Source organism: Phalangium opilio, unplaced genomic scaffold (assembly GCF_054372755.1).
Source record: "Phalangium opilio isolate 3A_F unplaced genomic scaffold, DU_Popi_V2 ptg000002l_1, whole genome shotgun sequence".
NCBI classification, from domain to species: Eukaryota; Metazoa; Arthropoda; class Arachnida; order Opiliones; family Phalangiidae; genus Phalangium; species Phalangium opilio.
The window spans coordinates 16,933,181-16,942,764 of NW_028324144.1; the positions used below are offsets into that span (position 1 = coordinate 16,933,181).

Sequence of the window (9,584 nt, forward strand, 5' to 3'; positions counted from 1 at the left end):
AGCCAATAGGTTGGTGGTTCGAGCCCACCCGGGAGCGGTGTTGTGGGATCTCAAATGTAACGTAGAAAGCCAAAGTTTTTCCACAATACCTGACGACCATTTAATTTTTGGGCTTCCGGGGCGCAATGGTTAGCGCGTTCAGCTGTTATTCAAAAGACTGGTGGTTTGAGCCCTTTCGGGAGCGGTGTTGTGAGGTCTCAGATGTGACGTAAAAAGTCAAGGTTTTTCCACAATACCTGACGACCATTTAATTATTGAGCTTCCGTGGCGCAATGGTTAGCGCGTTCAGCTGCTATTCAAAAGACTGGTGGTTTGAGGTCTCCCGGGAGCGGTGTTGTGACGTCTCAAATGTAACATAAAATGTCAGAGTTTTTCCACAATACCTGTCGAACATTGAATTTTTGGGCTTCCGTGGCGCAATGGTTAGCGCGTTCAGCTGTTAATCGAAAGGTTGGTGGTACTAGCCCACCCGGGAGAGGTGTTGTGGGGTCTCAGATGTAGCGTAAAAAGTCAAAACTTTTCCACAATACCTGACGACCATTTAATTTGTGGGCTTCCGTGGCGCAATGGTTAGCGCGTTCGGCTGTTATCCGAAAGGTTGGTGGCTCAAGCCCAAACGGGAACGTTGGTGTTAAGTTTTATAAGTAACGTAAAAAGTCAAAGTTTTTCCACAATTCTTGACAACATTTTATATTCTAAGCTTCCATGGCGCAATGCTTAGCGCGTTCGGCTGTTAACCGAAAGGTTGGTGTTTCGAGCCCATCCGGGAGCGGTGCTGTGAGGTCTCAGATGTAACGTAAAATGTCAGAGTTTTTCCACAATTCCTGACAACATTTTATATTCTAAGCTTCCATGGCGCAATGCTTAGCTCGTTCGGCTGTTAACCGAAAGGTTGGTGTTTCGAGCCCATACGGGAGCGGTGCTGTGAGGTCTCAGATGTAACGTAAAATGTCAGAGTTTTTCCACAATACCTGACGAACATTTATTTTTTGGGCTTCCGTGGCTCAATGGTTATCACGTTCGGCTTTTTACCGAATGGTTGGTGGTTCGAGCCCACCCGTTAGCGGTGTTGTGAGATCTCAAATGTAACGTAAAAAGCCAAAGTGTTTCCACAATACCTGACGACCATTTAATTTTAGGGCTTCCGTGGCACAATGGTTAGCGCGTTCGGCTGTTAACCGAAAGGTTGGAGGTTCGAGACCATCCGGGAGCGGTGTTGCGAGGTCTAAGATGTAACGTAAAAAGTCAGAGTTTTTCCACAATACCTGACGAACACTTAATTTTTGGGCTTCCGTGGCTCAATGAAATTCGCGTTCGGCTTTTAACCGATAGTATGGTGGTTCAAGCCCATCCGGGAGCGGTGTTGTGAGATCTCAAATGTAACGTAAAAAGCTAAAGTTTTTCCACAATACCTGACGACCATTTAATTTTTGGGCTTCCGTGTCTCAATGAAATTCGCGTTCGGCTTTTAACCGATAGTTTGGTGGTTCAAGCCCATCCGGGAGCGGTATTGTTAGGTCTCAGATGTAACGTAAAAAGCCAAAGTTTTTCCACAATACCTGACGACCATTTAATTTTTGGGCTTCCGTGGCTCAATGGTTAGCACGTTCGGCTGCTAACCGAAAGGTTGGTGGTTCGAGCCCATCCGGGAGCGGTGTTGTGAAGTGTCAGCTGTAACCCAAAATATAAAGTTTTTCCACAGTACCTGACGACCATTTAATTTTTGGGCTTCCTTGGCGCAATGCTTAGCTTGTTCGGCTGTTATCCGAAAGATGTTATTTTATATCGTTTGGGTATTATTTGTGCGCCTTTTAATGAATGAGGCTTTTTCAACCCTTTTTCACACCGTTTATTTAAGCGAATGGTGTATAAAAAATATCGCACTAATTCTATGCCATTTGAGCACCATTTAATGGGGTATTCAATGGGGTTATTTTAAATAATTAAGGTATCATTTGCAAACCTTTTAAAGAATTATGCTTTATAAACCCATTTCTTCACCATTCGTTTAAGCTAATGGTGTTTTTAAAATATCGAACCATTTTCGTACTATTTCCGCACCTTGTCAAGGTGCACAAATAGTGCACATTGTTTTAACACCATTATGGCATAATTTAGACACCACAACTTTTTACAGTGTGGAGCAGGATACTACACTTAATGAAGATGATGATGATGATTGCTCTGACTCGCAGCCACTTTCAAAAATAGCCAAAACTAACATGGTAAGCACCTTAATTACTTGGCTCCAATTTTTCGTCGCCCTAAGTTTTTAGTATCATTGGACGGGAACAAATTGGACTATAACATACTCAAAGGACATCACCGTATCTCTAGAAGAACCTGAGTTATGGCATGTTTTTGAACATTTCGCTTAATTACTCGGCCCATGCTTGTGGTGTAAATAGTATGGTTGGATGGGCGGACAAATTGGACTATAACACACTCAAAGTTCATCCCTGTATCTCTTGTAGAACCAGAGGGTAAACGAGTGCAACAGGGTGGGTTAGCTAAACGAGTGCGACAGGGTGGGTTAGCTAAACGAGTGCGACAGGGTGGGTTAGCTAAACGAGTGCGACAGGGTGGGTTAGCTAAACGAGTGCGACAGGGTGGGTTAGCTAAACGAGTGCGACAGGTTGGGTTAGCTAAACGAGTGCGACAGGGTGGGTTAGGTAAACGAGTGCGACAGGGTGGGTTAGCTAAACGAGTGCGACAGGGTGGGTTAGCTAAACGAGTGCGACAGGGTGGGTTAGCTAAACGAGTGCGACAGGGTGGGTTAGCTAAACGAGTGCGACAGGGTGGGTTAGCTAAACGAGTGCGACAGGGTGGGTTAGCTAAACGAGTGCGACAGGGTGGGTTAGCTAAACGAGTGCGACAGGGTGGGTTAGCTAAACGAGTGCGACAGGGTGGGTTAGCTAAACGAGTGCGACAGGGCGGGTTAGCTAAACGAGTGCGACAGGGCGGGATAGCTAAACGAGTGCGACAGGGTGGGTTAGCTAAACGAGTGCGACAGGGCGGATTAGCTAAACGAGTGCGACAGGGTGGGTTAGCTAAACGAGTGCGACAGGGTGGGTTAGCTAAACGAGTGCGACAGGGTGGGTTAGCTAAACGAGTGCGACAGGGTGGGTTAGCTAAACGAGTGCGACAGGGTGGGTTAGCTAAACGAGTGCGACAGGGTGGGTTAGCTAAACGAGTGCGATTATTATTATTAATTATATAAAATAACCCCATTGAATACCCCATTAAATGGTGCTCAAATGGCATAGAATTAGTGCGATATTTTTTATACACCATTCGTTTAAATAAACGGTGTGAAAAAGAGTTGAAAAAGCCTCATTCATTAAAAAGCGCACAAATAATACCCAAACGATATAAAATAACACCTTTCGGATAACAGCCGAACGTGCTAACCATTCAGCCACGGAGGCCCAAAAAAAAATGTTCGTCAGGTCTTTTGGAAAAACTTTGGCTTTTTACGTTACATTTGAGATCTCACAACACCGCTCCCGGGTGGGCTCGAACCACGAACCATTCGGTTAGCAGCCGAACGTGCTAACCATTCAGCCACGGAAGCCCAAAAATGAAATGTTCGTCAGGTATTTTGGAAAAACTCTGACTTTTTACATTACATCTGAGACCTCACAATACCGCTCCCGGATGGGCTTGAACCACCAAACTATCGGTTAAAAGCCGAACGCGAATTTCAATGAGCCACGGAAGCCCAAAAATTAAATGGTCGTCAGGTATTGTGGAAAAACTTTAGCTTTTTACGTTACATTTGAGATCTCACAACACCGCTCCCGGATGTGCTTGAACCACCAAACTATCGGTTAAAAGCCGAACGCGAATTTCATTGAGCCACGGAAGCCCAAAATTAAATATTCGTCAGGTATAGTGGAAAATTTTTAATTTTTGGGCTTCCGTGGCTCATTGAAATTCGCGTTCGGCTTTTAACCGATAGTTTGGTGGTTCAAGCCCATCCGGGAGCGGTATTGTGAGGTCTCAGATGTAATGTAAAAAGTCAGAGTTTTTCCAAAATACCTGACGAACATTTCATTTTTGGGCTTCCGTGGCTGAATGGTTAGCACGTTCGGCTGCTAACCGAATGGTTCGTGGTTCGAGCCCACCCGGGAGCGGTGTTGTGAGATCTCAAATGTAACGTAAAAAGCCAAAGTTTTTCCAAAAGACCTGACGAACATTTTTTTTTGGGCCTCCGTGGCTGAATGGTTAGCACGTTCGGCTGTTATCCGAAAGGTGTTATTTTATATCGTTTGGGTATTATTTGTGCGCTTTTTAATGAATGAGGCTTTTTCAACTCTTTTTCACACCGTTTATTTAAACGAATGGTGTATAAAAAATATCGCACTAATTCTATGCCATTTGAGCACCATTTAATGGGGTATTCAATGGGGTTATTTTATATAATTAATAATAATAATCGCACTCGTTTAGCTAACCCACCCTGTCGCACTCGTTTAGCTAACCCACCCTGTCGCACTCGTTTAGCTAACCCACCCTGTCGCACTCGTTTAGCTAACCCACCCTGTCGCACTCGTTTAGCTAACCCACCCTGTCGCACTCGTTTAGCTAACCCACCCTGTCGCACTCGTTTAGCTAATCCGCCCTGTCGCACTCGTTTAGCTAACCCACCCTGTCGCACTCGTTTAGCTATCCCGCCCTGTCGCACTCGTTTAGCTAACCCGCCCTGTCGCACTCGTTTAGCTAACCCACCCTGTCGCACTCGTTTAGCTAACCCACCCTGTCGCACTCGTTTAGCTAACCCACCCTGTCGCACTCGTTTAGCTAACCCACCCTGTCGCACTCGTTTAGCTAACCCACCCTGTCGCACTCGTTTAGCTAACCCACCCTGTCGCACTCGTTTAGCTAACCCACCCTGTCGCACTCGTTTAGCTAACCCACCCTGTCGCACTCGTTTACCTAACCCACCCTGTCGCACTCGTTTAGCTAACCCAACCTGTCGCACTCGTTTAGCTAACCCACCCTGTCGCACTCGTTTAGCTAACCCACCCTGTCGCACTCGTTTAGCTAACCCACCCTGTCGCACTCGTTTAGCTAACCCACCCTGTCGCACTCGTTTAGCTAACCCACCCTGTTGCACTCGTTTACCCTCTGGTTCTACAAGAGATACAGGGATGAACTTTGAGTGTGTTATAGTCCAATTTGTCCGCCCATCCAACCATACTATTTACACCACAAGCATGGGCCGAGTAATTAAGCGAAATGTTCAAAAACATGCCATAACTCAGGTTCTTCTAGAGATACGGTGATGTCCTTTGAGTATGTTATAGTCCAATTTGTTCCCGTCCAATGATACTAAAAACTTAGGGCGACGAAAAATTGGAGCCAAGTAATTAAGGTGCTTACCATGTTAGTTTTGGCTATTTTTGAAAGTGGCTGCGAGTCAGAGCAATCATCATCATCATCTTCATTAAGTGTAGTATCCTGCTCCACACTGTAAAAAGTTGTGGTGTCTAAATTATGCCATAATGGTGTTAAAACAATGTGCACTATTTGTGCACCTTGACAAGGTGCGGAAATAGTACGAAAATGGTTCGATATTTTAAAAACACCATTAGCTTAAACGAATGGTGAAGAAATGGGTTTATAAAGCATAATTCTTTAAAAGGTTTGCAAATGATACCTTAATTATTTAAAATAACCCCATTGAATACCCCATTAAATGGTGCTCAAATGGCATAGAATTAGTGCGATATTTTTTATACACCATTCGCTTAAATAAACGGTGTGAAAAAGGGTTGAAAAAGCCTCATTCATTAAAAGGCGCACAAATAATACCCAAACGATATAAAATAACATCTTTCGGATAACAGCCGAACAAGCTAAGCATTGCGCCAAGGAAGCCCAAAAATTAAATGGTCGTCAGGTACTGTGGAAAAACTTTATATTTTGGGTTACAGCTGACACTTCACAACACCGCTCCCGGATGGGCTCGAACCACCAACCTTTCGGTTAGCAGCCGAACGTGCTAACCATTGAGCCACGGAAGCCCAAAAATTAAATGGTCGTCAGGTATTGTGGAAAAACTTTGGCTTTTTACGTTACATCTGAGACCTAACAATACCGCTCCCGGATGGGCTTGAACCACCAAACTATCGGTTAAAAGCCGAACGCGAATTTCATTGAGACACGGAAGCCCAAAAATTAAATGGTCGTCAGGTATTGTGGAAAAACTTTAGCTTTTTACGTTACATTTGAGATCTCACAACACCGCTCCCGGATGGGCTTGAACCACCATACTATCGGTTAAAAGCCGAACGCGAATTTCATTGAGCCACGGAAGCCCAAAAATTAAGTGTTCGTCAGGTATTGTGGAAAAACTCTGACTTTTTACGTTACATCTTAGACCTCGCAACACCGCTCCCGGATGGTCTCGAACCTCCAACCTTTCGGTTAACAGCCGAACGCGCTAACCATTGTGCCACGGAAGCCCTAAAATTAAATGGTCGTCAGGTATTGTGGAAACACTTTGGCTTTTTACGTTACATTTGAGATCTCACAACACCGCTAACGGGTGGGCTCGAACCACCAACCATTCGGTAAAAAGCCGAACGTGATAACCATTGAGCCACGGAAGCCCAAAAAATAAATGTTCGTCAGGTATTGTGGAAAAACTCTGACATTTTACGTTACATCTGAGACCTCACAGCACCGCTCCCGTATGGGCTCGAAACACCAACCTTTCGGTTAACAGCCGAACGAGCTAAGCATTGCGCCATGGAAGCTTAGAATATAAAATGTTGTCAGGAATTGTGGAAAAACTCTGACATTTTACGTTACATCTGAGACCTCACAGCACCGCTCCCGGATGGGCTCGAAACACCAACCTTTCGGTTAACAGCCGAACGCGCTAAGCATTGCGCCATGGAAGCTTAGAATATAAAATGTTGTCAAGAATTGTGGAAAAACTTTGACTTTTTACGTTACTTATAAAACTTAACACCAACGTTCCCGTTTGGGCTTGAGCCACCAACCTTTCGGATAACAGCCGAACGCGCTAACCATTGCGCCACGGAAGCCCACAAATTAAATGGTCGTCAGGTATTGTGGAAAAGTTTTGACTTTTTACGCTACATCTGAGACCCCACAACACCTCTCCCGGGTGGGCTAGTACCACCAACCTTTCGATTAACAGCTGAACGCGCTAACCATTGCGCCACGGAAGCCCAAAAATTCAATGTTCGACAGGTATTGTGGAAAAACTCTGACATTTTATGTTACATTTGAGACGTCACAACACCGCTCCCGGGAGACCTCAAACCACCAGTCTTTTGAATAGCAGCTGAACGCGCTAACCATTTCGCCACGGAAGCTCAATAATTAAATGGTCGTCAGGTATTGTGGAAAAACCTTGACTTTTTACGTCACATCTGAGACCTCACAACACCGCTCCCGAAAGGGCTCAAACCACCAGTCTTTTGAATAACAGCTGAACGCGCTAACCATTGCGCCCCGGAAGCCCAAAAATTAAATGGTCGTCAGGTATTGTGGAAAAACTTTGGCTTTCTACGTTACATTTGAGATCCCACAACACCGCTCCCGGGTGGGCTCGAACCACCAACCTATTGGCTAACAGCCGAACGCGCTAACCTTTGAGCCACGAAAGCTCAGAAATTAAATGGTTGTCACGTATTGTGGAAAAGTTTTGACTTTTTACGCTACATCTGAGACCCCACAACACCTCTCTCGGGTGGGCTCGAACCACCAACCTATTGGTTAACAGCCGAACGCGCTAACCATTGAGCCACGGAAGCCCAAAAATTAAATGGTCGTCAGGTATTGTGGAAAACCTTGACTTTTTACGTAACATCTGAGACGTCACAACACCGCTCCCGGATGGGCTTGAACCACCAACCTTTCGGTTAACAGCCGAACGCGCTAACCATTGCGCCACGGAAGCCCAAAAATTAAATGGTCGTCAGGTATTGTGGAAAAATTTGGCTTTCTACGTTACATTCGAGATCCCACAACACCGCTCCCGGGTATGCTTGAAGCACCAACCTATTGGCTAACAGCCGAACGCGCTAACCATTGAGCCACGGAAGCTCAGAAATTAAATGGTTGTCAGGTATTGTGGAAAAACTTTGTCTTTCTACGTTACATTTGAGACCCCACAACCACCAACCTTTCGATTAACAGCTGAACGCGCTAACCATTGAGCCACGGAAGCTCAGAAATTAAATGGTCGTCAGGTATTGTGGAAAAACTTTGGCTTTCTACGTTACATTTGAGATCCCACAACACCGCTCCCGGGTGGGCTCGAACCACCAACCTATGGGTCAACAGCAGAACGCGCTAACCATTGCGCCACGGAAGCCCAAAAATTAAATGCTCGTCAGGTTTTGCGTAAAAACCTAGACTTTTTACGTCACATCTGAGACCTCACAACACCGCTCCAGGATGAGCTCGAACCACCAACCTATTGGTTAACAGCCGAACGCGCTAACCATTGAGCCACGGAAGCTCAGAAATTAAATGATTGTCACGTATTGTGGATAAGTTTTGACTTTCTACGCTACATATGAGACCCCACAACACCTCTCCCGGGTGGGCTCGAACCTTCAACCTTTCGATTAACAGCTGAACGCGCTAATCATTGCGCCACGGAAGCCCAAAAATTAAATGTTCGTCAGGTATTGTGGAAAAACTCTGACATTTTACGTTACATCTGAGACCTCACAACACTGCTCCCGGATGGGCTCGAACCACCTACTTATTGGTTAACAGCCGAACGCGCTAACCATTGCGCCACGGAATCCCAAAATTTAAATGGTCGTCAGGTGTTGTGGAAAAAACCTTGACTTTTTACATCACATCTGAGACGTCACAACACCGCTCCCGGATGGGCTCGAACCACACACCTATTGGTTAACAGCCGAACGCGCTAACCTTTGAGCCACGGAAGCTCAGAAATTAAATGGTCGTCAGGTATTGTGGAAAAACTTTGGCTTTCTACGTTACATTTGAGATCCCACAACACCGCTCCCGGGTGGGCTCGAACCACCAACCTATGGGTCAACAGCAGAACGCGCTAATCATTGCGCCACGGAAGCCCAAAAATTAAATGGTCGTCAGGTATTGTGGAAAAACCTTGACTTTTTACGTCACATCTGAGACCTCACAACACCGCTCCCGGATGGGCTCGAACTACCAAACTGTTGGTTAACAGCCGAACGCGCTAACCATTGAGCCACGGAAGCTCAGAAATTAAATGGTCGTCAGGTATTGTGGAAAAACTTTGGCTTTCTACGTTACATTTGAGATCCCACAACACCGCTCCCGGGTGGGCTCGAACCACCAACCTATTGGCTAACAGCCGAACGCGCTAAACATTGAGCCACGGAAGCTCAGAAATTAAATCGTTGTCACGTATTGTGGAAAAGTTTTGACTTTTTACGCTACATCTGAGACCCCACAACACCTCTCCCGGGTGGGCTCGAACCACCAACCTTTCGATTAACAGAAGAACGCGCTAACCATTGCGCCACGGAAGCTCAAAAATTAAACGGTCGTCAGGTATTGTGGAAAAACCTTGACTTTTTACG

The 9,584-nt window shown here is 45.6% G+C and overlaps 2 non-coding genes across 2 annotated transcripts; one reads left to right on the plus strand and one right to left on the minus strand.

Moving 5' to 3' along the window:
- Positions 1–1,581: 1,581 nt before the first annotated feature.
- TRNAS-GCU (transfer RNA serine (anticodon GCU)) lies at positions 1,582–1,654 on the plus strand. Its single transcript has one exon. It is a non-coding gene; the product is annotated as a tRNA-Ser (tRNA).
- Positions 1,655–5,956: 4,302 nt separating this feature from the next.
- TRNAS-GCU (transfer RNA serine (anticodon GCU)) lies at positions 5,957–6,029 on the minus strand. The gene has a single exon. It is a non-coding gene; the product is annotated as a tRNA-Ser (tRNA).
- Positions 6,030–9,584: the final 3,555 nt, after the last annotated feature.